The sequence below is a fragment of the Patagioenas fasciata genome, chromosome 1, assembly GCF_037038585.1.
Source record: "Patagioenas fasciata isolate bPatFas1 chromosome 1, bPatFas1.hap1, whole genome shotgun sequence".
Lineage (NCBI taxonomy): Eukaryota > Metazoa > Chordata > Aves > Columbiformes > Columbidae > Patagioenas > Patagioenas fasciata.
Genome location: NC_092520.1, coordinates 169,344,561 through 169,369,934, shown reverse-complemented (window position 1 = coordinate 169,369,934; position 25,374 = coordinate 169,344,561). Strand labels below are relative to the sequence as shown.

Here is a 25,374-nt window from a genome sequence, read left to right as displayed (position 1 = left end):
TTTCCAGAAGAATTTCAATTTGTAAATAATGAAGAGCTCGTACAACTCCTTCTGTTAGCAGCACTGCCGGGCCCTTTGCCAGTTTGTAAGCTGAAGAATTTTGGTGTTTAGTGCTCCCATCTGTTCGGAAAGCCTGAGGGTGAGTAGTTATCAAAAGCAATATGTGGGCTTTTTATTCTGTGTCTGAGATTTCATGACACACTTTGTCACAAAAAAAGCCACTGGGGAGAGGAGATTTCCCTTCTCCCAAGCCTCTCTGCCTGAGGAACCTCTTAAGTCCCACATACCTGATTTTTGCCCAGTCTTAATCTAAACAGACCAAAATTTCACACAAATATCTAAGAATTCCCATCCTGATGCCTCAGATAGAAATGTGACGAAGTGTCTCACAGTTACGAAAGAATTAAAATCTCAGGCATGTGTATACTCAGCGCAGAGGAATTCAATAAACACAGCTCTGTTTGAACGGGGGCTTTGAAGGCAGCCCCGCTGTCAAGGTATAAGGAAGCTTTTGTTCCCCAAATAAACACTTCAAATGTGCACTTCTGCTGCATCAAGGTTTGGAGAGTGAGGGCTCCTCTCCCCACGGGAACGGCAGGATGCACAGAGGGGGATACAGGGCTGCTCCAGGGGCACTGCCTGACCGGTGTGAGTTCCTCTGATCCACCCCCTGAAACAACGTTCTTGCTGCCTTTCAGACAGGGCACCTCAGCTCTTCCGGCCTGAACACACTTCAGCATAAAGGTAATTTTCCACAAGTGATAATTTTGTTAGAAGTCGTTCAGGACACCTAAGGGCAGGTAGTGTGGCAGTGACACACTCTCAGGGTGCTGTGTTGATGGGTTGTTTGGCACCTGTCCTCTGTCCCACCATAGGGACGCCCTCCTCTCCTGCCAAAGATACTCTCTGCCTCTTCTCCTGGAGCAAGTGAGTCAAGATGGGACAGCATTCACAGAATCATAGCATCATTGTGGTTGGAAGAGACCCTTAAAATCATCGAATCTAACCATTAAGCTAACACTTTGACTAAACCATGTCCCTAAGCACCTCATCTATGGGTCTTTTAAACACCTCCAGAGATGGTGATTCAACCACTTCCCCAGACAGCCTGTTCCAATGTCTGACAACCCTTTCCGTGAATGAATTTTTCCTAATTTTTTCTGTTCTCCAGCACCTCAATATCTTTCTTGTAGTGAGGGGCCCAAAACTGAACACAGAATTCACATTGCATCTCCTGTAAGCTCTGACCGTGGAATCTGAGCAAAAATAAAGGTCATCATCAGCTTTTCCTGCTGGCGGCACAGGAGATGGTGCAAATGTTGATGGGGTGGCTCCAGGGCTGGTGGTATCCACTGCAGAACACAGAGGTGGGAAATTTCAGCCTTTCTAGAAATTCTTCCTGGTTCATCAAAACAAGTTACTGCACCCAGTGATCCTGAGCTTCAGTGCAATGCCAGGGTATAGATGGAGTAATTCCTCCCTCTGCTTTTTATTTATTTAGGAAGACTTGACTGTACAAATTGAGAAACTGAACTCCTGAATTGGACAAAACAAGGAAAAACTCCAAGGGGCCTTAAATAAGTAAATTTGTTACTGTCATTTAAAGCCTACAGTTTGTGGACACCAGCTTCTTTGGGGTTTTCTCTTGGCCTGTTTTACCTCAGAAGACTCACTGTCAAGATAATGATGAGCAGGATCCTGAATGTTTACTGAAGTTTCTGGTCTGTTGGATGTAAACGTTAGATGTTGTAAACGTTGATAGTTTTCATTACATTCATCCACTAAAAAACTGCTGGTTTCACATAGTTGTGTTTTAACACAGCAGAAAACAGACAAAATCCGAATGAACTCTATTACTAAAATTAAAACCAGTACTAAGAACTTGGAATTCAAACAAGCTCCACGTTTGGAGAAGCCTGACGCAGCAGGCACAAGGTGAAAAAGAAGTGTCAAAACACAAGCCTGAGAAGGATCTCCAAGGACCCGTTTTTTAACACCCTTTTATCTCTGAATGAGCCAATTTCCATATTCATTAGACATAGTCTGTAACCATGACTCCACAGTAACTTAAACCACATTCAACTGGTTTCACATAACTTTGCCTGCATTTGCTCTGCAATATCATTACAATTATGAAGCAACCTTGACTCAACCCTACACACGACTATCAAACATTTGCAAGTCAGGCCAGCTAGTCTCATTAAAAAAACCCTCATCAGTTAAAAGTGTCAGAGCTGCTTTTTTTTTTACCAAAGTCACGATGCATTCCAGTCCTAATGAACCAGCACAGCAAGAGGTTTATTACCCTCCTGCTTGGTTAAGAAGCAACAGGAGTCTTCCCTGTGGATGCAGATAATCTAAAAACTGTTCTGCTTTGTATTTGTTATCAGATCTTCTGACACACCACAGCTAATTAGGCCTTTGCCTTCCAGACCCCAATTCTTCTCTTACTGCTGTCCTTCAGTTTCAGTTTTAGTTGGCTTACAGACTTGCAACTGAACAAGCCTGTTTTTGTTAAATTTCCCAGTTTAAGAGGGATTGTTTGGAAAGGGACAAGAAGAGTCTGAAACCCATACCTGAGAGAGATTTAGGCACGTATTCCTCTTATTCATTTAAATGAGAGGCCCACATTTGAAATATCCTTGAAAGCCAAGGCCTTAAGGGCAGGAAATTGTACGTTTAGAGTTTTATCCTCAAGCTGGTAGAAATCATCGTAACTCCAGCCATGCGTGTGCTGGGATAATGAGCAACACCGCAGCCGGTGGTCGGTGGCCAAGCCATCCTCAGACGTGAGAGCTGCTGCTGCTCCCCATGCAAAGGGCAGCACTCGGCACGGCTGGGCAGCCCCAGCTCTGCCCATTCTGGGGCCACAGCAGGTTCCAGATGCTCAGCAGTTGGTGGGGAGAGGTGGGGGGCAAGCAAAGTCACTCTGGTCTGTGGGACTCGGCAGTCCCCGGAGCCCATCGCTGGCTGAGGATGGCAGGGAAGCTCCTATACGATGTCTTCTGGGAAGCATCTGCCATGGGTGTGAAGGGCAGGGTGCAACAGAGAAGGCAGGGGCTTTGGCTCTTTGCCACCGCTGGGAAAGGTGCTGTGGTAGGAAAGCCATCGGTTCAGCTCACTGCATGGCTGATTTAGCTGGCTTGGCTGCAGTGCTGCCAGCTGGCTGCTGAGGAGAGCAAACACATGCAGTGCTGGCTCCACGAGGTGTCAATAGACATTTCATTTGCTTGCTTGTTTTATTTTTTCTTTTAGTGTTTTTGTTTTCAAAGGGAACCTCCTCTCCCCCTTTCTCCACAGGGTTTCAGCACAGGCAGAAAGCACGTCTGTAGAGCAGCGCAATGTGCCATGAAAGACCTTACAGAAATGGACATTTCTGCAATTGCAGTGATTAGAGATGGGAGCACGGCATGTCCCATGGGAAAGGGGAGGGCTCTGGAGGTGCAGCTTAGTGAAGTGAAAGGGTCTCTTTCAGCAGCCAAGAAAGTGTATCAGTATTGACTACAAGCATTAAGCTTGTATCTGGAGTTTTATAGTTTAGAAAGTTTGACTTCCTGGAAATTAATTGAACGTTTCTTTTCCAAGTATGAGCACAGTCCACCCTCACTGAGGATCCAACAGATGAATTCATGCTTTTGTATACTTTGGAGTGTGGTGCTTGCCATCTGTGGCACTTGGATACAAATTCTCTGTGAGACTTGTTGGCATTTGAAAAACTAAAGTTTTTGGTGTTTTGTTACGGTTTTGGTTGTTTCGTTTTTGTTTTGTTTTGTTTTGTTTTGTTTTGCTTTTTAATCTGAAGATGAGCTACAGGAACTTCTATTTTATTTATTTGAATACTAAATTAAATGCACATGATTTGTTTGTCTTCGGTGCCTAAGATGTTAGCTTAAAATTTTACAGTTTGAAGCCGCAAGGAGGCACCAAGTTTTTGTTCGTATTTCCCAGCCACTGTACAAACAGCTGCAAGCTCAGCGTCTGGGATATCTATTTGCAAGGGCTTCTTCAGAATCTTGAGAACTGGCCTGGTCGTTTCATCTTCTGTGGATGTTGAGCTGTGGTGGAGGGTGCAACAGGCACAGGGAGCATCCACAGGGAATGGCAAAATTCCCAGGGGTAAGCCCATTCAGGGATGTGTTTCCTGAGGTGAGTGTAGGCTACAGAAGTCACATTTAAGTAAAAGCTTCATCTTCGAGGCTCCTGGAAAGCTCCAGATTAAAACCCAACCATAATAAATCTTTCTGAGCTCACTAGAGCTTCCTGTGCAAGGTGCCACAGTGTACCAAAAATTTGCATTTAAAGACCATAAGGAAAGGGAACTCAAGACACAGAAACAAATTCACAACACCATTTTATAATAGATTTTTAAAGCAGCTATTAAAAGGTCACTGCCAATTAGAAAATTACTAGAGTTCTATTAGAAAACTAGAGTAATGACTTAAAAACACTTTCAGATTTTATCCTTCTATGCCTTATCAGGTTTTGTGGTGGCAACATCATATTTCTCATTGTTTTAAGAAGCAGTTTCCTGAGCAGAAGATCTGATGAGATCTGGTTACTTGTGTCTCAGTGACTAATGGCATTCCATGCCTCATACAGTGCAAGCTCTGACTGAAGCATTTCCTATAACTGGAACATTTAAACTTCCCTTCTCCTGGGTGGCTTCCTTTAAGGTCTCATAATAGTGTCCATAGCTCACAGTAAGAGCACTATTTCAGGTCTTTCTCCTCCATCCAGTCACAAAAGATCATGAAACCTGTGGGAATTTAACATATTTAAGAATTCTACATTTGTGTTTGATATTGCTGTGACTCCCTAAAAGTCAGTGAAGAGGACAATGTAAAAGACAGACAGATCTCCAGACTCCATAGTCACATGAACAGTCAGATAGCTGCAGGAAATTCAACTAGAAATAGGTTCTCTGTAAGCTCTTGCTGTGTGACTGGCCTGCTCAAGCCACAGGATATCCTCATTAAAGGACTACACTAGGAAATGGGAACACTGACTTAAAGTCATGTCAAAGGTCCAAATCACAGTATGTAAAACTTGATTTTTATTTTCCCCAGTGTAATCATCCTGAGTGTTGCTTGTCACTGCTGTAAGTTTGGAAGACTAACCTTGAAATCACCCCGTCATCTCCCTCTCTGTTGTTTTGCTAAAGTTCCCTTATCTTCTTTTTCTTCAGGGCTCACACACGCACTTCTAAAATCCTGTGTGAACATCACGTAGGTGTACACACAAGAACATACACACTTGTTGAAATGTAAAATCTATACCAGTAAGTTCTTGGTGTTAGGTTACTATTTTCAGCATTGCTAACCATTCACACTACATACATATCTATGCAAACACACATATATATACGTATATAATTTGGTAACAGTTCCCTTAAGCTGCCAGAAACAAGGCAGCCTGGGTTCAGTTTAGGCAATGCAGTAGGCTGTGTATAGGCAGTGAGGAGCAACCTAGAATGTGAATCCTTGCTCAGCTTTGATGTAATCTCCACTGAGGTTGGGGGAGTTGCTCTGGATTTACGCTGCTGTTTATGAGAGCAGAGCCTGGCGCAGAGCCCTGTGGGTCTGCCTTTATAATACATATAAAATATCATCTAATTGTACTTGCTTCTACAAGATTAACCCAGCTGGTGAAATTTCTGAGTGTAAATAGCTATGAAATACATTGTGTAATCCCTGTGATTGATGTTTTGAACACGTTTTGGGGCAGTGCTGTGGTGGCTGCCTACAGCAGATTCATTACCCACCGGAGGGCTGACAGTGTCAGCACAAATGTGGGTTCGCAGTCTCCCACGCAGTCAAATCAAGCCAAAATGAACCACTTCAAAGCAAGGATGTGTGTGGAAGGCAAAAATTTCCGACTCACTCTCCCCTGAAGGAGAAGGCGTAATGCTGGCATGTGTGCAGCTCTTCTCCCACATGCCTTCTTCTCCCCACCTTTCCTTATTGATATATTAACAAGATTCTTGACATAGAAACTGGGATTTACGTAGCTATACAAGTTCAACAGCTCTTGCTACTCAGTCCTCAAGTGACTGAGAATTCTCTTTGTGGCATCACAGCTACTTGCTGCGAATGCAATCAAAGATTACGTTGACACATGGGAAGACTTACAGCCAAGACAAAGATGAATGGTTTTGATGGGAGGGTTTACTGCGATCTTAATCTGTGCTGGTTTGTTCCCAGTTATCTTCGCGTGGAGTCTCCAGCTCACATGAACTCAGAAATCACAGCTGAAAAAACGTAGTCACGTATGACCATGCTCTTCTCCTTTGGGTTAACCAAAGTCTTGAAAGCTGCAAGTTTGGCCTCTTTTATCTATAAAACCATAGAAAGCATGCTACAGATGCAAGCAAACAAGAGCCTGCAAGGCTGTGATGAAAGCTGGATTTACAACACCAACTCATCAACAGGTGAGCTCCATAACAAGCTTGGTTAGAACTGAGAAGTTTAATTACACAGCAGCCAAATAAAGAACAAATAACTCAGCTTTGTACTAGTAGTGTTCTACTGAGAAAGAGTGAAGAATCCACCCAGCTCCTACCAAAATTAAAGACATATTTATAAACAGAATTGTTTCTAACAAGAAGACAAATCTCATCCTTGTGTAACTGTCCTGAGGTCAATGGAGAACCCCAAGGGATTAATTAAAATGAGAATGTTCATAAAAGTCTTCTATGATGTGCCAGCTGCTCTTAAACAGGGAAGCACGTTAATGGTTTCTCAACAAACATGTTGCGAGATCAGCTCCTTTTATTCAGCAATTCGGAAACTTTTTTTTTTTTTTTTTACAGAAACAATATTCCTCAGTACTGTTGGGAAAAAAAATTAAAAGCTAATACTCTTTGGATGGATTCTAAATCTTTAATTTGCTCTGGCATTGTTCTGAAGTTCTGGAGTCTATTTTTTTTTTCTTTTTCTTATAATGTGCATAAAAATTCTTGATCTGTAGAAAATGATAAGGGTGTTTTAAGTCACTCATTAAAAGACCTCACTGCTTTGGTTAACCGTGTCTGGACAAAGAAGTCAGAGTAAAAATGTGGCCTTAGTCACAACTCATTTAACCCTTTGAGACAGATTTCCAATGCAAGATTTTGATTTCAAAGTGTTTCGCAGTTTCAATGGAAATTACACTGTTTCTTTAAACAATTCTCTCCAGCAGAATTATTTTTACAGTTTCTTTTAATTTAACACAGAAGAGTATGCATAAAGTCTACAGAAATCCATTAAAATAATTTTAATAAAGAAGTTTACTCATTTGAAGGAGTATTGTCATGGCTTGTCTTATTTGTTTTAGCAGTTTTAAGTAATAGCTGATTACAAATTTGTTGTATATCAATAATCCTGCTCCATATATGATTTTCCTTCCAATTTTCTTTGGTTTTTAAAGAAATTAACTTGTCCTATGCGACTCTCCCAGTTCCCTAAGCTTCCAGCAAAAGATTCTTAATGTAAAAAAATATTTAAAAACCTATTTCCATTTCAATATGTTACAGTGGTTTGCTATTTGTTTTAAATCTGAGTGAATGGTATTACATCAATATTTTCTAATAACCTCTCATTCCTAAATCTAAGATGTTTTTTATAACTCAAAGTAGAATATGAACATAAAATACAGTGAAGCTGTATGTGCAGGAGCAAAAGTGTAGAATACAAATGTCAGTATAGAGAAACAAAAGCAGCAATTGTAACTCCTCCAAAAATGGAAGATTTCAACTTATTTTTCTATCTCTACTCTCCATCTTTTTGGAAGCCCAAAGACATCTTTAGAAAAACACAATTATGGGAAGATGTGCGCTTTTTGCGTGAGGCACCACTGTAATACATGGCAGAGAGATATAAGGACTGTAGAAGAGGGGACACCCTGCTGTACATTTGTAGACCTACTTTGTGGCACAACAAAAGATCTCTATAGAAACACTATATCCCGCAGCACAGTTCCTGGAAGTTTAAGAACTGGCTGCAAACCCTTATAGCTGGTTTATTACGTAAAATCATAATGACTTACTACTGACTATTAATTTTAAACTGTAAGAAGCTCTGTTTTAGGAATGTCTTGACTGGACTTCCAGGGGCTTATTTGTACAGGCAGAAAGCAAGCTTCTGAACTTTGGCCAAATCCAGAACCATCTTAGACTATATAAGGACTTCAGGCTTTGCTCCTCAAAGCCGAGTATTTTACATACGAAACCTTTTCAATATGTTGGTGGTTACATTCCTGCTGGCTTGATGCAAATAGCAGTCCGTTTTTCTCTGGGCAGAGCCTGTCTCGTTTTTGGTGTAGCCGGGAATGATAGACAGCAGTCAAAAAAGCCTCGATCCTATTGACAGGGATGTTTGGTGGGAATCTTTTATGCCACAAGTTTCAGATCATTCAGCCTTAGCATAACTCCGTTTTTTTCCAGTACCTGTGGCACCAGTCTCAGATGGAGAAGACTGAAAACTGATCCTTTGAGGGTGCCTCCATGGCTGGATAACTTATTGCCCATTGTCTCCTGCAGTCATCTGTTTAACCGGCACTGGTGTTGCTTCCCCTCTGTCAGCAGCACAAGGCCAGCAGCCACTGTGCTGCCACAGTACCAACGCAGCTGTCCACAGCTGCAGCAAAAAATGTGTAAAGGTGTTACTTGTACAAGTGCCCAGGAAAAGACATGAAGGCAACATTAGGCAACACTCCTCACCTCCTAAAGCACGTCTTTGGCTATCTCAGCCCTTAACCTCCACTTGTCTCTTTCCTCTTTGTGCTTCTTACATTTCTCATGTATCTATTCAGGTCAGATCCTCTTAGATGCCGTGGGAATAGATATCTCTTTCATCTCCACGTAAGCTGTTTTCATTGCTTCTGCAATCCCACAGCGTGTAAGGAAAGATTGCAAGCAGGAAAAGAGGAATGCAAAATGAAGCCCGACCTTATGCATCATGTCACAGCACGTCTCCACTTCTTAAAGAACAGATATGGCTCCAGATACGGAGCCAAAACAAGTTAAGGCATGAATGGCCCTCTCCTCCTTTTAAACTCGCAAACTGCAATTCCGAACATGGAGATACACATGGAAAGACATTTATGTGTACATGAACCCCAACCAACCATTGGAAGTTACGTACCTAGCACAGTAGCTTCTCCATCAGTAGGGCTGAACCAACACCTTGACAACAGCAGTAAACCTTAATGATGAGACTGCATCTCCGTTTCTCTCAGCATCCTTACAATTTCTTCAATTTCAAATCTACCTCTAATTTCTCCTTTCTGATTGGCACTCTCTCCATATTTCTTCCTTGTATTTCAGGGCTATTGCAGGTCGTACTCCTTTACCTATTCCACCAATGTTTACCTTGAGCTCATGTAAAGAATACACAATAAGCAAGAAAAAACAGCTTTCTCCACCCCCTTCTCCCAAAATCTCTCAGTGAATTATGTGGTAATCGTTTATTGGAAATTACCTCATAGTTTCCCAATTTTGTCGAGTGATCTGAAAAATCATTCTATTGCAACCACAACACATAAATGCCTTGGAAATATTCAGCTGGAACCTATAACCACAGATTACTCCTGTGCAGTTGGCAGCTAAAATGTAGCCCACATTTGTAAGTCACAAATTATAGGATAATAATAACCTTTGGGGAGTTAGATATCTTGGAACACATGATGCCAAGAGACGATAAAAATGACTACGTAAGGGTGGTATGGAGAAGTACTATTTATATGAAGTGACTGTATATTCAAAAGAAAACCAAAATAAAGCAGGATACTTCTGGGCTAGCATTTTAGAAACAGTAAATATTCACATGAAAAGTGTATTTTTTAATTTTTTAAAAGTATGCATAGATTTTGCCAGGACAGGCACCTCTTGCTGCCCTCTTCCTCTTCATTCCCTACCTCTCGTGTTGAATGGTAAGTAGGTTTAATCTGGTTCACTGTTAATTTGCAGATTTTTAACAGGAAAAATAATTTCTGTCATTTCATAAACATTTCAAGAGTGCAATTATCATTCTTTGCCACCTGTGGGGTTTTTAGTTTGATATATATTTCTTCTTTTTGTGGTATACGGCCATGAGGCTTATTCAGTTTTGAACAGATTCTCAGTGAATGGGTTTTACTGTTGAAGTTTTCCTTAAGTAGCTTATATTTCTGATTATAACCACAGGCTGAAAAGGTGTCATCATTTTGATGAAAGTGGTTTGATTAGTGACTACACTTCTCTCAATTTCTTTTATATCAGGTATTGTTCATCAGCCCTCAATGTGCAGTCCTGATTCCTGGTTTACTGTCTTGTGATAAATACAGCTCTATTCTGTTCATGTGAACAAGCTTTTGGTCACCAAGAAACAAAAACTTTTTTCACTAAAAAGAAAAATAGACTATTTCAGATCACAGTTTTACAAAATATGGACAAACTTATTGTTTGATAGTAGCTTTTGACTCAAATGGAATCTGATGAGAAATGGCATCAAAATTGTCCTTTGGAAGTCATATTTGTAAAAACTTGGTTTCAAAATTCTTCTAAAGAAGAGGCTTTCTGGAAATGGGCAACATTTTTCTGAAAAAAAAAATGTATTTAATTCCCAAAGAAGACAGATCTTTCCCCTTGTTTGCTTACTCTACTTATGCAGTCCTCACTGGATATTTCATTTCATCTATAATTTTAATAATTTTAAAGTGAATTAATAACAAGAGGAAGAGTATAATTTCAAGTGAATGAATACTTTGGTTAAAAACCGTTGGAGCCTTGCACAGCTATTCCTGAAGGACTCATTACATGAGCTACCAGCCTGCTTCTACCTTGCATATCCATGAGTTATCCCAGCAAAACCACCGAATTCAGAGTGGGATGTGGTCGCTTGGGATAACCCAGAACACATGTTCAATAGTAGGATAAAAGACAGTGACCTAGGTATTCTATCCCATAGGAAAGCTTTTTACTAGTTTTTTTTTTCTAAAATTAAAATACAGCTGAAGAGGAGGAATGCTATTCACAGAAAGTCAGTATTGCACAGTTATTTTGCATGAGTCTCTAAATAGTGCTTTTAAGCTCTTTCACTTACAAATCCAGCAAAGCTCTTAACATAGGCTTATATTAAGCATGTAAGCAAAGTGCTTTACTGTCAGTGGAGTTGTTGTAAAAGGATAAGTGCCTGGTTAGGTGCTTTGCTCGACTCTAAGCCCTTAATCTTAATTTTTCTGTACCTGAAATTAGTGCATATATTATTTAAACAACAAGCATTTATAACATAAACAGCACAAGTAGGAAGTAGAGATATTACCAAAAACTCTGTACAGTTATTACAAACAAGGGATGTTGAAATCACCGTGAGTAACAACATGGGATGTTTTGACGGTCAGTTAAAGGTCAACCTAATGCTTCTATAGTTTGTGTAAAACATAATTGCAGTAGCCCAGAAAGCAGGAGTGCTGCAACTTTCATTAAATATAGCTGTTATATTTCATAGCATCAACCTCTTAAATCTCTATAATGAGCAGCAGGCATTTCAATAAAGTCAGAAAGAACTATGACTTTGTAAAGTATCGCTACTTCATGCGTATATCCATTTTCATCAGTTAAAGACACCATCAACAGTCCCTTTTTCTACTTACTGCCTCTGATTTACTGGCTGACTTTGTTATTTCCTTTGTGCGGTTTATAGGACATAATCATTTAAAATGGAAAAGAGAGAACTTCTGATAGAAATTTTGCTGCAGACAGTTTCTGCTTTATATTTATTTAGTTCGCTAGTCTCTAACATCAAGGAAGATGGACTGGCTTGCAGAGGGAATAAAAATGGCAGAACTGTGATGAAAATAAGCAATAAATAGTGAAAGATATATTACCAAATCATTCATTATTTCAGCCATGTAGTTTCTGTAGTATAAAATCAAAACAGAAATTAAGCCATCACTTGCAAAATGCATCAAAGGCCCTTGTGACTGTAGGGACCCACCACAAGATTTATACACCTTTTAAAGCAAACAGTCTCTTTGAGAAACAATGATTCAACCATCCAGCTCCAAAAAGGAGTGCTTTGTTTCATTTTCGGGTTATTTAACCCCGTTTTCAAGATGCCTCCATCAATTTCAAAATGAAAACAGTTTTGAAATGAGGAGTCCAGATGTTTTCTGTTGAAAATGTTTTAAGCTACTCCCGCTAACAAAATTAGGATTTTCTTTGCCGTTCACATAACATGTGCAGAAGACACTGTGCCGTGCAAAGTCCGATTTGCAAACTGACTCTCATTTATGCGTTATGTAGGTCCATTTTACAATTCAAGTACATATTATTTGCTAGCACTTAATTACGAAGGATATGCATCTGAACATGAGCTACTGCATCTTGATTCTTCTCCTGATGAGGTGGTTCAGCAACAAGATCAAAAGCAGGGTGAGGATGAAAGAGAACTCATTCCGGTTTTCATTTGGAAGATGGGCACCAGAGAGCAGCAGTTCCCAGGAGTTGGAGAGCTGTCAGCCAGCAAAGCAGTCAGCATCTGTTGTGGGAAACAATGCTGCAACTTGCATTCTTCGAACGAGCTATTTTAGTGGGATTTTGTGTTATTAACAGTGACTGTGACCATTTTACAGACTAAAATTTTTAATGTGTGCTATAACCGGCTCATCACACCTTTCCCCCATTCCTTTTTTAGGGATTTCTGAGTCTGTGAAGCTTCAATGCTTGAAAGGGAAAGTGATAATCCATAGGTAAGATATAGTGCAAGGGAATCCCAAAGTGCCTAGAGAATGACCCTACCACTTATCTTTTAATGCCACTAGAGTTTCATTGGTAACAAGTTGGGATTGCATTATTAGTTTTCTTCCTTCCAACTACAGCTCACCCTTGTTTTCTACCCAAACCTGCTACCTGTACATCTCTCTGGGTTGAGGGATTATTACCTTTTAACACAACAGGCATGATTCTTGGAGAACTATCAGCTATTTCGAGCTGTTTGGAAATATGAGAGAGGCTTGCTCTTTTCCTCTGAATTTTTCTGTGCACCTGAGCACCAGGACAACCATCAGGTTGTCTCCCTCTTGCCTCAGCACTGCCAAATAACTAATTGCTAAAGTGAACAAAAGCACACAGAGGATTTAAAGATGACATGCTGGGTCAGAACAAGGGTCCATCTATCCCATCTGGCTGCAGCAGATGCAGGGAGACTCCATGAGAAACAGGCTGAGTATAATCCTTACGTTGTTGTATTTTCCCAGTTTCCAGAAATCAGAGATTTGGGATTTGCTGAGCAGAGTCTCTGTTTAACAGCCACAGATCTCACTGCCTGTAGCCACCTGATTTTATTTTGAACCTGTTTAGATGTGAAACCTGCAGGGCTTCCAATGACTCTTCCATAATTTTCTGTGTGCTACGTGGAAAAGTATTAATATTAATTTTTGTTTGTTGTAGATGTGTTGTTTAGGCTTTCTGCTGGATGATCCAAATTCTTGTATTGAGAAAAATGGAATTGTTTCCTACTCTTCTCCATATCATGCAGGATTTTTACATAACTTGGGTGTGCCCTGTCTTCTCCAGTCTTAGTGGTCTTCATATATTAAACTCCATTTTGCATAGAAGCCTCTGCTCATTTTTGTTACCTCACTTTCTTAAGTTTGCCAATTCTTCTGTATTGTTTAGCAGACAGAGGCTGAGGGAGAAGCTGCCCCATCTCTAACCTGTGACAGCATTATTAGCATTATGCTGTTTTCTCTTAATCCATCTTTCTCTTAATCCATCCCTAACATTGTTCGCCTTTTTTACAACAAAAGGTTTCCAAGCAGATGTCTTTGGAGGCCTGTCCTAAGTTCTCCCTCATCTCCAAAACAAAACCAGCTAAATTTGGATCTGATCATTGCCTAAGTGCACTTAGGACTGCGTTCCCACAGAGTATTACTTCATATTTATCTAGGATTAATTTTATCTTCCATTTTGTCACCTACTCAGCATGATGCAAACTTCTGAAATTCTCCAGCCTGCTTTGGTTTCTGTTGTCCTGACTGCTTCCAAAATATCAGCAAACTTTCTCCTCTAGCTGTTCTTCAGCTTTTCTAGGTGATTTGTGGCCATTCCCAGCCAGATCCCCCTGGGATTCCTCGAGTAACTGCTCCAGGAAGAACAGTGACCATTTATTCCTGCCTGCCGTTCCGTCTCCTTTGAGCAGTTATTAATGCACAGCAATCTCCCCCTGACATTAGGTTTCTGTAAGACTGTTTGGGAAGGGATATTATAGAAAGGTTTAGGAATCCAAAGGTAATTTTTCGCTCAAGTTGCCCTTGTCTGCAAGCGCAATGATCCTTTCAAAGAACTGTACAGGATTTGTGAGGCATGGTTTCTTTATTTATGAATGCTGTTCACTATCTCCAGTAAGTTGTATATATTCACGTCTACTAATTCTGCTCATTATTATAACTTCCATCAGTCTGCCTCAGCAGGAAGTCAAATTTACAATTCTCTGGTTTCCTGGCTCCCCTCCGGAGATTATTTTAAAAATTGAGGCCACATTTGCCACCTTCCATTACTCTGGAAACTGAGCCAATGTAAGCGATAGGTTACACACTCCTGTGAAAAGTTCAGCAATTTTATTTTTGAATTCCCTTAGATCCCTCAAGTGATTGTTACCTGCTCCTGGCAATGTGTTGCTACTCACTTTATTGATTTGCTCAAAAACCTCTCTACTGACAGCTTGACACAACCCCTCAGCCTCACCCCTGTAAATAAAGACTTTGTTGTGCAAACTTCCTTAAGCCTCTCTGTGCTGAATCCTGACACAAAGAATCCTTTTTCTTTTTTTTCCTTTTCTTTTTCTCTTTCTTTTTCTTTTTCTTTTTCTTTTTCTTTTTCTTTTTCTTTTTCTTTTTCTTTTTCTTTTTCTTTTTCTTTTTCTTTTTCTTTTTCTTTTTCTTTTTCTTTTTCTTTTTCTTTTTCTTTTTCTTCTTCTCCTTTTCCTTCTCCTTTTTCTTCTCCTTTTCCTTTCTTCTCTATTTTCTTGTGTCTTTTTTTACTATCACATTACTCCTCTGAATATCTGTTCTGTACCTTGTTTCCCTGTCCAACTCTAATAGGCTTCTTGCTTCTGATACATTTGAAAAGGCTTTAAAAAGTTTTCATGCTATTTCCTTGTTGCTTCTCCAAATAATTTGCATTTAACTCCCACAATGTACCTCCTTGTCTATTTTCCTCATTTGGAGTCAACCTGGATTGTTAATTCTCAGCAACTCCTTTACTCCAATGTTAAATCATAAAGGCTCTTTTTTATTATTATTATTTTTTATTTTTGAGTTTGGATTTGAGTCTTTTTTGTAGATGTATGTTTCCTCAAAGACTCTGATAAGCTGCTTATTAAAAAGTCCCTTTTAACAAGGTTCCTTGTTTTTATTAACCACCCTTCTTAAAGTGCTGTGATAATATAATTGACTTTTTGACAGTTATCTCCTACTAAGAACATTCAATTTTGGTAGTGCAAGCGCTACAGATTATCTTTTCTATGATTATATTGTGAACTGTATCTTGTACAATGCCCACAAGGTACTTCTTTCTTGTACATAGCTAGTATTCATCTAGACTAGGGTTTCTTCAGTTTTCTTTAGAAAATGCAGTCATTTATGACGTCTATAAGTTTTGTGTCTGTATAATGCCTGTAATGACATTCCTCCACTGTCACGGGGATAAGCAATGACTGAAATTTTCCATTATTGTTCTCTTGCTGATCCTGGAGGCTGTGGTCTCCAATGTGCTCCACTGATGTGCACTGTTGCCCCAGTATTAACCTATAACTCACAGTTTCAATCCACAGTGATACTCCAGGACTTGTTGACATGGATGACTTAATCATATTATTTGACTGCCAAAGATTTCTTTAGCACACATACCATTTCTCCACCAACACAGGCAGCTATGCTTTCTGATATAATTTTCACCTTAGTGTTACACTAATTTCCTTTCCTTCCTCCTACTTCACATGCAGTCTCATATAACAATACCTTCATTTAGCTCCAAGCATTTCTGTTCACCTCTCTCTGATTTTAGACCATTGACTTTTGGCTACAGGCGTTATACGTTGTTGCTCTTATTGTATGCTCTATTTGATTGCAGCTTTATTTGCTCTTCAATATTGCCCAATGATTTTACTAACTTCTTTTGCATATTCTTTTTCCAGAAGACAGAGGTTTTTCTCTCTTCCGCTCTGGAAGATGAATCATCCTAAATTGGGTGTGACTGTTCATTTTTCATCTTTCTTTCACTCTTACACATCTATTACCTTTTAAAGTGAAGTTTTCTAAACTTCATTTCACTTGCAAAACAAGGTACAGAATTACATCAGGCTGATACTAATGAAACTCTATTTACAAACTGGTCTGTTCAAATATAGGTATCACAGAATTCTGTGAAATTGTGTTCTGTGATAAAGTATCCTTGTTCTTTTTTTATCTGATTGCTGACACTAATCTAGTAACAATTCAAATGTTCTCCATGACCACTGTATGACCTTATTTAATAAAATCTGAACTGCTTAGTAGAAGTCAACCCAGTTAACAGCAATAGCAAAGCTGAGCTCCATTGGAAACACATGCATCTTTTAGAAGTTTTAGGAAAGACTAATGGGAGTACATGAGGGTGGCACAAGCTAATGTAAATTGCACCCGATACCACATTTATTTGGCCAGCACAATCCTTTTCTTTTTAGTTCGGAGAATCACGCTACCTAGTAGGACTCCTTTTATTTCAAGAAATTGCCTTTATAGCTTCACTGACTTCAGCAGAGCAGTTCCTCCTTCTGGCCCTGATCCTGTCAACTGATCTGGTCCAGAGCAGGCAGGATCTGTGCCAGCACGGAGTCCTGCTTGGCTCCGGTGTCCTGGGAGAAGGCGAGCTCCTTGCTGCACCTGGTAAGAGGTTATCTCAGTGCTGTTCATTTTCCCAATGGGAATAATTTCTCATGTTCTTCTCATAGTTCATCAGTTCAGAAATATAAAAATGACATATAATTACTATTTTGCTGTTGTCAGTTGTAGGGTATATGTAATGACGAACAACATGCAATAGGTACATGTATGTATATATATATACATACACATCCACATGCGTTTGTGGATGTAAAGCATATATGAGCATGCATATATATATATGTGATGGCCATCACACAGAAAACCACTAATTATACCTTTGAAAAGGAGAACAGAAAAAGAAATAAACTTTTTCCAGGCACTGAGTTCATAATGGAGTACAGCAGGAGGAGGTAAAGAGCAGCAATGAGATTAGAAAACCTCGGTAAAGCAAACAATCAATGCTGTAAAATGACATGGCAAAAATTAAATATGTCAGCTAAACACAGTTTCAAAAATAAGGATCTTTCCTTGCTTCATACTGAGTCTGAAAAAAAATCTCCAGATGACAACTTTCTTACAGCAATTTATTTAATCTGTTCCTGGATTTAGCTCATTTTTGGCTAATCTTGCACAAATTGTGTGTGTCCATATGTACAGATATAAATATTTTTTTAAAGTATATAACCATACATATATATTCATTTATCTATTTCTCTTTGAGATCAAGACTTTTTCATCGGCAATATGCCTTTATGATATAAAGGTAAATTAAAACACGCATATATTCAGAGAGCTGAAATAATGCTGTTTTGTTTTAAATACAACAGGTATTTTTCAGGGAAATGCCTTAAACACAAATGTTGAAGCTTGTGATGGGTATGCCTAGTTGTTGCGTACCTCAGGAAGGAAGAAAAAGGCCCCCAAATCACCCATGGAAGCAGAGATAACATGGTAAGGAGGGGAAAAAGAAGTCCAGAAAACAAACACAGGACCAAAAAAATAGAAGTATAACTCCCTGAATCTCTGCAATTGAACTCCTACAGCCTTTGAAGCCAAAGAGATATTCCTGTCTTGCTTGCCTTGCATTTGTTTAGTTGTTCTTATGTGATCCAAGTGCAGAAGTGAGTCACAAGGTTGTGATAAGGCTGAGAAGTTTGCACAGGATCATTGTCAGCAACAGACAGGCAAAAAGCTTCTCAAGGTCCTAAGGGTCTTTGAATGTATTTTTTCCGTATTAAAAATAAATGCACTTTAATGGGTTTAGTTTAAATGCATTTAAAGAATCATCATGACCTGTATTAACTCTTGATTTTATGCTATTAAAAACCTTTAGGTTGTATAAAGAACACTATTAAGACAGTATATATTTGCTTAAATGAAATTTACGGAAAAGTCAATTTACTTATGAAATCACTAGCTGAGCTCTGGACACAGAATTTGCTAAAGCATTGAATTTCTTTTTGGCAATCTGTAGTCTCTTCTGCTGGAAGGGTATTTTCTTCCTATCAGATGTGTTCAATTCAATAGCTACTTCAATAATGCAATAGAATTTAAAAAAACAGCTGGGATACAAAAAAAAGAAAAAAAAACAGATTTCTTCTTTCAATTTACTAAGAAAAATGAAGTCTTAGAGGGTGACATCTATTAGTTATAAAATACCGAAGAACAGGCTGATCAAAAGCCATTAGTTTGATTAATTTTCTATGAATAATGCTTTGTCTAAGGTACCATTTTGTTGTAAATGCATAGCATGTTCCAATTAAAACTTTTATTGTTAATTCAGCACAAGAATTGTTTTTTAAGCTGTGTGTTTAATGTGTGTGTAGTATATCGCCTTGGCTACCAAAAAGGAAATACCAGTTGTAGTTATGGGTTACTTTTAGTAACAAAACACCGTATTTTAATAGCTACCAACCAGCAAGGATCAGTCTGTGTGTATGAAAATAAGTCTAAAATCCAAATATAAGTAGAAAGTCAAAATGTAATTAAACAGGATTATTCGATTTATTATTAAAATGAGGTTATTTCCAATCATTTGGTGCTGTCCTGCCATGGGCAGCACAAGATGTCTCCTGTTGGCCAAGAACCTGTCCCCAGGACAGGTTGAGAGAGAACTGATGTGCCCTGTAATGGGCTGAGTGCTGGACAGCCTGTCTCAGACTGTGGTTTCCCTGCTTGACATGATGGCCAGCAAAGCTTCTGACTTTTTCTGTACAACCTCTGTTGGTCTTGAAATAACCAGAAGATAGATGGTCAAGTCAAGAGCTGAGTTAAACATTTTGTAGCCTTTAAAGACCCTTAGGTATTAGCTTGGGTCTTAACTTTAGAATGAATACATTTAAGACACAAATTGTATTTTATGGGGTTGTTGCATTCTATATTGATTTCAGAAGAGTGAGTTGGTGAATTTTACTATAGGTAGATAACTTTGCATGGTCATGGAGTGAACTGAAAGCCAAGGAAACCAGCAGTTGCCTAACTCAGTCCATTGCAAACACTTTCATTCTGGCCTGCCAGTCATTTGAGGGCAGGCGGAGGGTTCTTCAGTTAGCACTTGATTAAAACATGCCTTCTTCAAAGCCTTGAACTTCTGACATGAAGACATTAAGAGATGAGAACTTCACCGTGCCCATGGCGGTCTGGTTAAACAACCTCACTGGTCAAAATCTAAATTTTATGTCTCATTTGAGTTTATATGGCTTCAGCTTCCAGGCACTGAACTTGTGCCATTTCCCATTTGAACAGAGAGCACTTTCGTAGCTAGTATTTCCAACTCCTGAAAGCATTTATATGCTGTAGTAAATTATTTACACATGCTTTCCTGCCTAATGGTCTCTTGCTAGTTAGAAGCTCTGTTACAGCAGTCAGGACAGACACCGATACTTTCATGCCTCAGATGGGGATGCAAACCCCATGCTCACATATGTAGATGAGAAGTCAGACTGTCATTTTTAATAAAAGAACAAGTCTTCGCTATACTAAAGAGCACAACTTTTTATCATTCCTTTCTGTGCTCAAACAGAAAGATAAATCAACTGTGGAGGAGTCCGGGTGCTGCTGGGGCAAGTGCAGCAGCTGCTGCCTCAACCCCAGTCTCGCTGCTTTCCCTCCCTTTTCTGAAACCATTGATAAGAAATATGTTCAAACCTGATTGCCGCAGTTTATTCATTGTACTTTACTAAACTTCCCTCTTCTTAGGTCTTTAAACAAAAAAGCACTTTGTAGCAAATCTCTGTCAGTTCCTCAGTCAAGCACGTTGACCTTCTGCAGCTCAGCTGTGATTGAAGAGCATTTTCTGGGCCTGAAAAGCTCCTGCAGAATCTCAGTCACTGACCTGCATGTCCCAGGGAATAACTCAGGCAGCTGTTGTCTCTCTGCTCTGTGGTTTAATCTGGGGTGGTTTGGTTGCTCTGTTCGCCAGAGTATAACTCTCTTTGCAAAGCCACCTGAATTAGCCCTGATCATTCACGCTACCTGGCATGGCAGCCTTTTAGGAAAGCGTATTTTAGGGTACTGAGGGAGTGGGGTGAGACCCTGTCAATTGGGATGTCAAGATGCAAGAGAAATGGTGGAGAGGAAGGAGAGCTTCATCCTGTTTTTGCCGTGGTGCTGGACACTGGAGATGATGGCTCCTTGCCTTTCACTGAAGACCTTGCGTGCCAAGAACAATCACAAATTTGGCTCCCGGATGCCTCGTTTGGGTCTCCTGTGGTATCACCATCCCATACTGGTCCTTCTGAGGGATAGTCAGAAGGAGCCACTGCTTTGAAGCAGGAAAGAATGTGCCCCAGTCCCTCAGAATCCTTCCCATGTTGTTTCTGCTCAGTTCAAGTGTTATTTTTAAACATCATAAAAATGTAGGAAAAAGGTTCTGCTGTTACCATTGCAGTGCCCACAGCTGCCCAGCCTCCCAGCTGTAAGGCACTGCAGGCTGCTCTTTTCAGGGCCTCCCTCTGGTGCTGCGTTTTTCACTCTCTGGCTTCTACTCCTCTCCCTAATCTTCATTCTTGTACCTCATAATCATTTGATTTCTCCCTGTTTTCTTTTCTTTTTCCCTGAGAGGGAAATACGATGGACAGTGGTGATGGAGATACTATTTAGGGAGAGTACACAGTCCTCAGTGGCCTGTTTTCGGGTACTCCCCAACACCCTCAAACTGCTGTATTAGGGCTACTACAGGGTACCTCCCAGCCTGTTACCATTAGTGTTGCTTTATGCCTGCACCATAAACCACTTCAACCATTTAAGCTGCCTTTTTCTGACTCCATTATGTCCTTTTGCATGGGGAATGTTTTCAAATCTATTAAGAAGGGAGGTGTATCAGTACACTTTCTTTGACATCTGCCGTGGACGTTTTTAGTTTTCCTTATGGGTAGCTAATTGTCTGAAAATGAATAGGGTACTCTTTATGCCATGCACTTTCAGATTACTGTTTTTTACTTCCCTGCAGCACCTCCTTGACTCTAGCCAAGTCTATAATCTTATCTACAATATTGATTTTGGTAGCATCACTGAGTACAGTGCGTCCAAACTAAGGAGAGGGGTAAGTAGCATACAGAACAGTCTTTCAACAGTGAGTCACAGAATAAAAAGTTGTCCTGGTCACTGTCTTATCAACATACTGACAGTTCTGCCTTTTTCAGCGCAAGCCACAGAAATCTACCTTATCCTTGATCACTCAGGTTCCTGGACAGTATATTATTGCCCCTTGCATGGAGAGGCTAACCAATATTCAGGGTGTGCAAGGAGAATTGATTACGGAAGTCAGTTACTAGCTCTCTGGGATTATACTGATTATTTACAAAGAATGAAGTATTTTACAAAATCCTCTTTCTGTGAATGCAGTAAAAACAAATATCTGGCAGTTTCCTTGCTCATCATTTTCAAGACAACTCTTCCAGTGAGTACACTTTCTGCCTGCGCTCTCTCCTTGGGACATGACAACATCAGTCTTCATTTGCCAGCTTTCTCTTGCTTAACTGCATCTTTTTGCTTGTGGATATAACTGACATATCCTGCGCTCATGGTTAGTTTTCAGAGAGCCTCTGAATTTTCGGTGGTGTCTAAGCTTCTGCTTCAGCTTTGCTGTGATGGTAGCCATTTCCTTGGGCAATGGCTTCAGGGGTCTTTACATTTGAAGATATTTAACCATTCCTTCTTATGGCCCAAATGAAGGCAACTGCATGCACCAGATTTATACAGGTCTGTGCTGACTGACTACTACCATCCCCCATAGTAATATTGTCAGAAGTCTGACAAAGAGCATGACAACATTTGTTAAATTGCATACAAACTGGAGCCTACAAGCTGCTGTGACATCTTCATCTATGTCCATTTATTTTTATTAGGTTCATTTAAAACTCCATTGTCACTGTATCTCTTAAAAGATGAAGCCAGCAGGTGGCCCGGTTTCCAAAGCCCATTATCACCTAGAAGGGATTTGTTGCTCTCGTGTCTCAACAAGCAAAATGCAGTTGTGCAGCTGCATTCAGTAATCCCGGTTCCTGGCTGGGAGCAGGAAGTCGTTATGTATTGCACATGCAATTCGTGTGAGAAGGAGCTTCTGGCTGTGATTTAAACATTTTCCAGGACACTGGGACACAGAACTGTGCTTCAAATGCAGTTAGTGACTTGTTGGAAGCTTACTGAAGTATGGAAAGAGTCATTAAAGACAGAGTTCATCTTGTCTGTTTTAGATTCCTCCAGTGCAGATATCCACATTTGAGAAAGCTGCTTGAGGAAATCATGCTTGAGAAAGCCTGATTCATCTGGTCTCCTTGAGACATTGCTTTAGTATGTGGCGAGTACAGCCTGGAAGTTCATCTGAAACGTTCATCAACTATTAAGGAAGGGCAGATCTAGTGTCAGCTGTTGATACCCGCATTAGAGATGACCACATTTGGTCAGACAAACTCCGCTCTGTCCAGTTGGACAGGTGAGACTGTTTAGGCCACGCATCGTTAGCCTTTCCAAAGCTTCTCCAGTAATGGTTTGAAGGGAGGAAGATCCAGATCTTTTCCACCTCAGCTTCTGGAATGGAAATAAATGAGTTGGGAGTTAAATGTGAATAATCTCCAAACTCTGATCTCAGCCACCAAACAGGTTAGTAGGGTTTGTTACTGTTAATGCCTGGGCTCCCGAACACAATTTGTAGAAGTAAGACTACGTGTGAAATGGGACCTTTGGCCAATGAGTGGTGGTAATGGCAAGATGCACCTTCTGCCCTGGGGAAATCGGTTTGAGAGGTGGCAGCACAGGAGCCTGAAGGAAATGGAGTCGCCCTCTGCTCAGGAGCAGGTCTCTGGATATGGCGAGGCAGCGGCGAGCACTTCTGAGCTCTGGGGGTCCCAATGAGTTTTCTAGGACTCCCGTACATGAGGCCTCAGCCTGTTGTGTGCTGTTCCACTCCGTTACGCTTCTTTTATTACAGCCTCATTACATGGAAATCAAGCGTTAAACTAGCATAAAACCGCCAGAGTGGAGTGAGGAATTGGGATCCTCCCATTTTTATGCGTATAGTTATGCCACAAGCCAATGTGTGGGTTTCAAATTTTGAAGCTCTTGGCCTTGGGCTTTATGTATGTGTTGCTGCGGCGTAACTGTAGATATGATGCTGTCTTACTAGGCAGTAGATTGGCAAAACACAGCAGAATTGCTTGACTCTGAGAAGAGCCTATGGCAAAAGTAGAAAAAAACCCTACACAGTGTGCCTGTCTGATGGCTCCCTTTGCTGCCGAAGGGGCTCCACCTCATCTCATGGGCAGCTGCCATCCCCGTCCAGAGGAAGGGAAGAGAGGAGAAAAAGGAAATATGGAAGTGAGGAGGAGCACAACAGTCCCAGGCATCACCAGACATCAGTATGTGGCATCCCACAGCCGGCTCCTGGGAGAACCAGGGATGCAGGTGGTGAGGCCATTCCCATGGGAGAGGACTGACACTGCCTCCTGATTTCTTTGAGCCTCCTGTAGCCCAAGTACTGGGAGCCTTTGCTCCCTTCACACCCTGAGAGTAATTTCTCCTCTCTAAGCGCAGGCAGTTTGCAATCATGCAATATGAAAAAGCAAGATGATGGCATGGGTGGTGGTGCAGGAACATAACCCGGAGTGGCCTTTCAGCAATGAGGAGGGTGGTGGGAAGGGCCAAGGGAAGCTGCTTGATCTGCTTGTGCCAGAGGACAGCCCTTCATGGACAGACACCAAAGCAAACCTTCGTGGACACACGTTGACAGAAACGTTTGGCAGTTTTGTTGCCCGAGGTGAGGAACATCTTTCTTGGGATGTCCTGCCAACTTCCAAGGATGGTGTTACATGTCACCACAAATGACCTGGGACAGGAGAATATCATCATGCTCTAGGTTAATTATAATTGACATTTGAATAAACAATCCTCCATTCCTCACCCCACTGATCCCTTTGCTATTTGATTCCAGTGCATACATCTAAAATTAGGCCTTTGAAAGTACTTCATGGCAGGAGTTGTAAATGGTGTATTTTCCTAAGCCTGCTGCTCTCGAGGCTTATGTTTTGCCATCTTATGACTTGGCTCATGGCCGGAATTGCATCTGCGTAAATTTGGGACACAAAGGCTCAGTAATACATGGCGACTTCAATAACAAAGGAGTTGAAAAAAATCCATTAAAGCATATCAAGTTCATTTAAACAAAGAGGATTATTATTTAACCCCTAGATATGTCAGAATGTGGGGAATAAAACCTCAGCAGTCAGGCTTTCATCATAGCATTATACCCTCCCAGGGTTTACTTGAGACACCAGTGGGTACATTTTGACACATGGCATATAATCTTAGTTCAGAACTGCGTGGATGTGGTAGGACCTACTGTCACTGTTTGCACTGTGGAGGAGGGGAATCGGCCTCTCCCTCACTGCTAACACGCTCAGCACCCCACTTTACCAGCATCTTCAGAACATGTCAGCTAATTTTTTGTGCAATAATTTTTTAATGATCTCCCATTACTTACAAATAAAAAGTAGTCCACTAAACCATCTGCACAAATAAGACAAGTTTTTGTAGTCGAAGATTTGGCTCCAGATCACATTTCAGTGGGCCGTTCCCTGAAGAGTATCTGCAAATAAAACCAGGCTATTAAAAGAAACAGAGTTCTATTTTTGCCATGAGTTTTCTAATTTTAGATGTAAGTTCCCACTACGGGCCCCAGACTCTTTTGGGTTTTGGACCAGAGATGGACGGATAATAGAGGGCGAAATTCTTCTGTGCAAGTTGTCTTCTCTGATTTGGAGCTTGTTTATTTGAAGAAGCTAATAATGGATATACTACAAGTGAATGTAAAGGGCAGCAGCATTCTCTTCTCAAACAGGTATCATGTGTACATCTGACACATACACCATCGCGCAGTTTATGCTGATCTCTTTGGCAGCAGTATACCACAAACCGTGAAAAAACACTTGCAGTGAAGAGTAAAGCTGAGATTCAATTTGCTCTTTCCCACCCCCTCATATTCTTTCCTGTCCTTCATCTTGCTTTTCTTCTAACATTAGGGTAACATCATTTAATCACTAGTGCATGGCACACAAC

The 25,374-nt window shown here is 40.5% G+C and overlaps 1 long non-coding RNA gene across 1 annotated transcript; it reads right to left on the bottom strand.

Annotated features, from left to right (window-relative positions):
* Positions 1-22,625: 22,625 nt before the first annotated feature.
* LOC139827068 (uncharacterized) lies at positions 22,626-24,902 on the bottom strand. The gene is made up of 3 exons (XR_011737258.1): positions 24,800-24,902; positions 24,028-24,145; positions 22,626-22,851 (listed from the first exon to the last, which is right to left on the bottom strand). It is a non-coding gene; the product is annotated as an uncharacterized lncRNA (long non-coding RNA).
* Positions 24,903-25,374: the final 472 nt, after the last annotated feature.